At 42.9% G+C, this 5,317-nt stretch overlaps 1 pseudogene across 1 annotated transcript; it reads left to right on the top strand.

The window, feature by feature from the left end:
• The first annotated feature begins 211 nt into the window (after positions 1-211).
• LOC309801460 (small ribosomal subunit protein uS2-like) lies at positions 212-1,079 on the top strand (annotated as a pseudogene). Its single transcript has one exon. The product of its transcript is annotated as a small ribosomal subunit protein uS2-like (transcript).
• Positions 1,080-5,317: the final 4,238 nt, after the last annotated feature.

Below are 5,317 nucleotides of genomic sequence, written 5' to 3'. Positions count from 1 at the left end.
TGAAACTTGATGTTATAACTGAAAGTGACATTTTCCTTCTGGATCCATTTTACTCTCAAGATCCCATGCTTGTTGATGGGTGAAGAAAACTTCAGACTTGCCAATGAAAGGTAATACAGCCTTTCCTCAACTACCCAGAGAGGAGTCCATACAGCATTGTCTTGGGTTCTCATTGTAACTTAAAGGGAAACGTTCACAAAGTTTAGAACGCTTGATGTCCCACAAATGAAGGAAGAGGATGTCCTTAAATTCCAAGCAGCAGGAACCCACTTAGGTGGCACCAACCTTGACTTCCAAATGGAACAATACATCTCTTAAAAGAAAAGCGATGGCATCTACATTATAGATCTGAAGGGGACCCGGGAGAAGCTTCTGCAGATGGCTTGTGCCATTGTTACCATTTAAAAACTGACACATCAGTGTCATATCTTCCAGGAACACTGGCCAGAGGGCTGTGCTGAAGTTTGCTGCTGTCACTGGAGCCACTCCTATTGCTGTCCGCTTCACTCCTGGAACCTTCACTAACCAGATCCAGGCAGCCTTCCAGGGGCCGCGTCTTCTGGGGGTTACTGATCCCAGGGCTGACGACCAGCCTCTCACAGAGGTGTTGTGTGTTAACCCACCTACCACTGCTCCCTGTAACACAGACTCTCCTCTGCACCCTGTGGACACTGCCATCCTTGCAGCAACAAGGGAGTTCACTCAGTGGGTCTGAGGTGGTGGATCCTGGCCCAGGAAGTTCTGCACATGCGTGGTACCATCCTGTGTGCACACCCTGGGGGAGTCACGCCTGATCTCTGCTTCTACAGAGGTGCTGGAGAGACTGAAAAGGAAGAGCAGGCCATGCTGAGAAGGCCATGGCCAAGGAGGAGCATCAGGGTGAATGGACTGCTGCAGCTCCCAAGTTCACTGTATTCTACCCGTGGTTGCAGACGGGTCTGAAGGCGCAGGTGCCTCTTTGTGCCTGCCCAGAAGTTCCTGCACAAGACAGGAGCCCTCAGCCCGCCACTGAGGACTGGTCTGCATCTCCCACTGCTCAGGCCACTGAAAGGGTAGGAACAACCACTGAGTGGTCTTAAGCTGTTCTTCTCCAGGCTTTAAACAGAATGGAAATAAGATTAGCAGAAAACAGTTTGTTAAAAAAGAAGAGAAAAGATAAAAGAAAGGTAATGTAGTCTCTGAGTTTAAAACTGTCCCAGGTAAATATTCTATGGATTCTGCTATTAAGACTATCGGGGGCTTCCCTGGTGGCGCAGTGGTTGAGAGTCCGCCTGCCAAGGCAGGGGACACGGGTTCGTGCCCCGGTCCGGGAGGATCCCACATGCCGCGGAGTGGCTAGGCCTGTGAGTCATGGCCGCTGAGCCTGCATGTCCGGAGCCTGTGCTCCACAACGGGAGAGGCCACAACAGTGAGAGGCCTGCGTACCGCAAAAAAAAAAAAAAAACACAGACTATCGGGACCACATTTTCCTTCTCAAGGTGTTTCCCCTCTTCCTCTTTATTTCTGTGATGGTGTCTAAGTTTAGGCAGAAGTTTACACATCCTCTTCACAGTGGGAAGGGAAATCTCTAATCTATGTACCAGGTCCTCATTTTACAGATAAGAAAAGGAAGGTCAAGTAGCCAGTTAAGGGCACATAGCTGGTGAGGGGCACAGCTCCCTCTGTAGGTAAGCAGAAGTTGACATACACAAGTGCAAGAGTACCTGGAGGATGCATTAGGCAACTGACATGTCATATTAGAAAATTGAGGAGCGTGCTAGCCAGGTTGGGTGGCCATGGTGCCAGATCTTGGCACACTTATCAGGACACTCTCAGACTCATCAAAAACACATCAGCCTAACACACTGGAGTCATTTCTATATTTCTGAAAGATAGACATGGTCTAGTAAAGGACATAAGACTTCACATGGTTCAAACTACGGTTGGTACTATTTGTTCCATGCACTTATTCCTCATTCCTCTGTTAATATCTATTTTGTGTGTTTTACATATAAGGTAAAATTCTAGGCACTGAGCATAAAGGAAAACAAGACAGATAGCCCCTGCACTTACAGAGCTTTTATTCTAAAAAGGAAGGGAGAGAATAAAAACTAATTGCACAACATATGCCTTATTACAATTTTTGATAAGTGCTCTGATAGAGAAATTTAGCATCTCATGAGACCATAAAATAGGATATGACAGATTTGGTGGGTCAGGGAGTCTTTTCTTGAGGGAATGACCTATGAGCTAAGCCAGAAAAGATGAATAGAAGGTAGCCAAGGGGAAGGAAACCGTTCTAAGAATGTTCCAGACTACATGTGTGCTATTCATATTGGGACAGAGCGTGGCTCAGCCACAGACTTGAGAAAGAGCTGGGGTCACTGGACAGTGATAAGGTCAGTTGTACAGATTGTAGATTAAGTAGGTATTGGATCCTGTCCATGGCCCACCAGACAGTGCTTGCAGGAGTAATCTTACTGGGAGTTTACTGGGAGGACCCGGGGAATGGAAGAAATAGCCAAAATATAGCTGTATCATTTCCACCGTGCTTTCAATATGATGTGACAGAAAATTCACCTAATAGTACTTAAAACTGAGGTTAGCAAACTTTTTCTGTTAAGGGCCAGCTAGTAAATAGTTTAGGCTTTGCAGGCCATGCTGTCTCTGTTGTAACCACTCAACTCTGCAGGTACATCACGAAAGTAGCCAAAGACAATACATGAACAGCGGAGCATGGCTGTGTTCCAATAAAGCTTTATTTATTGGCTCATGGGCTGTAATTTGTGAATATCTGGCATGATATAGGATACTTAAGTTTCACTTAGCAAGAGGTCTAGTAGTGGTGGGAGGTTTTAGGGTTGATTCAGCAACATCACTAGGTAACAGAGCTGGAGAATCATGTGCTTCCCTACGCTCATGTAGCGAATAAAACCAAACCGTAGGTTTTTTTTGTTTGTTTGCTTGTTTTTAAATGCCAGTTTATTAAATTAATAGTCAAGGGGTCACAGATCCTTGAAGAAATTCACCGAGATGTTTCTTGAAGGAGAGAAGTCAGGGGTTTTTAAGAGCTAAATGAGAAGGAGCGGTTCATGGTGGCTAGGCTAACTAAGGATAGAAACTAGTACTCTGGACAGAGCAGAGTAAATCCATTAGCTGTCCAGGATTTGTCAGTATTGGTGGCGATGTTCATTGGTCAGCAAAGGGTCTTCAGTTTTGTCCAGTAGGGATCTGATTCCTGGGGTCCTTCAAAGTTCACTGTCCTTTATCAGGTTCTGCTGTTTAGAAAAAGTTGTGATAAAAACACATCAGTTTTGATCTCTCCTAGGCAAATGTTGCTTTAAGTGGGATTTTTACATTTTACATTAGTTTCCAGATGGCTGCTGAAATTCCAAGCATCACTTGTTTAAAGGACAGCATCTCATCAGCAGGGAGAGCAGGGTGAGAGGAGCTCTTGCTCACAGCACTCCCTCTTATATCAGGAAAGAAATCTTTCCCAGAAGCCTCCTACTCACTACTGCAGTCTTACTCCTATGTCTCATTGTCTAAAACTGGGTTCCATGTGTACCTCTGTACCTATCACTGGCAAAGAGACCCTGGGCTTCCTGTCTGATACCTGAGCAGTGCTGGGCATCTGTTCGCAGGGAGGAAGGACTTAGATAGTTATTGGGAAGGCCACCAACTCTGTCCCTCAACAACCATTACTGGCCTTCCTTCTTGTTAACAGAAAATGCAGAGACAATGGGAGACCGTTGGTACTGAAGAAGCTGTCTAATAGAGAAATCTAAAACAGTTCCACAAGAAATTTTAGGAGGCTCTTTAGAGTACAGTCCCTGATAATAGGTTGAGTGTTCTGAACGACATTCAATAGCCTTGGCTGCTAATGAGAATTGTGATATCTTATCTGTTTGGAGATTAGGATTTTGTTTTTCTTTAGAATACTTGAAGGGGAACATCCCTCCATGCAATCCCTCTTCCTAGGTACACACAGAACCAATCTAAGGAAAAAGCTTGAGGACAGGAAACTCCAGTTTACCTATAAGGCAAGCATACTTACAGTTTAAATAATCAGCCATAGGTTATTGGATTTCTTCTCTCTGTTTATACTCTACTTTTATGAGAAAATGGCAAAGTATATATACACATGCCAACATTAGGGATTTAGTAAGAAAAGCCATTTCCAGGGTATGTTATAATTAAAGTCATACTAATTCAGTCCAATCCTTAAACACCTACTCCACCCTGCTCTGTACTGTGGGATAATGATATAATTATAACCCTGAGGCATTGCAGGACATGGGAGAAAGAATGAACCCTTCAAGTCTTTATGTTAATTGTATGTTACTGTTGTCTAATTATTTGTCAGGAGAAGGCGAGGAAGAGTGATGATAAAAGCATAAAAGTTTTTGTAGCTCGCAGACTCCGGCTCCCAGCTCTGCCACTTAGTAACTGTCTGCCACAGTTTCCTCATCTCTGTTGCTAGGAGTTTTTTTGGCATCCTCAAGGGAAGTTTTAGTGCATAGAATGATTAATCAGAGGCTTAGTTTGGTTTTTTAAATTAATTTTTTAAATTAAAGTTACAAATTGAAAACTCGAATTCTTCTTTAAGCTTTTAAGTTCGGCTTCAAATCGTATTAATCCATTTATAAGGCTAGTAAACTTTTTTTTTGAATTTTATCTTATTTATTTATTTAGAATTTTATTTATTTTTTATACAGCAGGGTTTTTTAGTTATCTATTTTATACATATTGATGTATACATGTCAATCCCAGTCTCCCAATTCATCCCACCACCACCCTCCCCCCACTTTCCCGCCTTTGTGCCCATATGTTCGTTCTCTACATCTGTGTCTCTATTTCTGCCTTGCAAACCAGTACATCTATACCATTTTTCTAGAGTCCACATATATGCGTTAATATATGATATTTGTTTCTCTCTTTCTGACTTACTTCACTCTGTATGACAGACTCAAGGTCCATGCATGTCTCCACAAATGATCCGATTTAATTCCTTTTTATGGCTGAGTAATAGTCCATTGTATACATGTACCACATCTTCTTTATCCATTCATCTGTCGATGGGCATTTAGGCTGCTTCCATGACCTGGCTATTGTAAATAGTGCTGCAATGAACATTGTCTTTTTGAATTATGGTTTTCTCTGGGAGTGGGATTGCTGGGTCATATGGTAATTCTATTTTTAGTTTTTTAAGGAACCTCCATACTTTTCTCCAGAGTGACTGTATCAATTTACATTCTCAGCAACACTGCAAGAGGGTTCCCTTTTCTCCACACCCTCTCCAGCATTTGTTGTTTGAAGATTTTCTGATGCTGCCCAT

The sequence above is a fragment of the Mesoplodon mirus genome (genome assembly GCF_964341445.2).
Source record: "Mesoplodon mirus genome assembly, chromosome: 3".
Classification (NCBI taxonomy): domain Eukaryota; kingdom Metazoa; phylum Chordata; class Mammalia; order Artiodactyla; family Ziphiidae; genus Mesoplodon; species Mesoplodon mirus.
The sequence above is the reverse complement of the archived record's forward strand: the minus strand, read 5'-3'. Positions and strand labels throughout refer to the sequence as shown.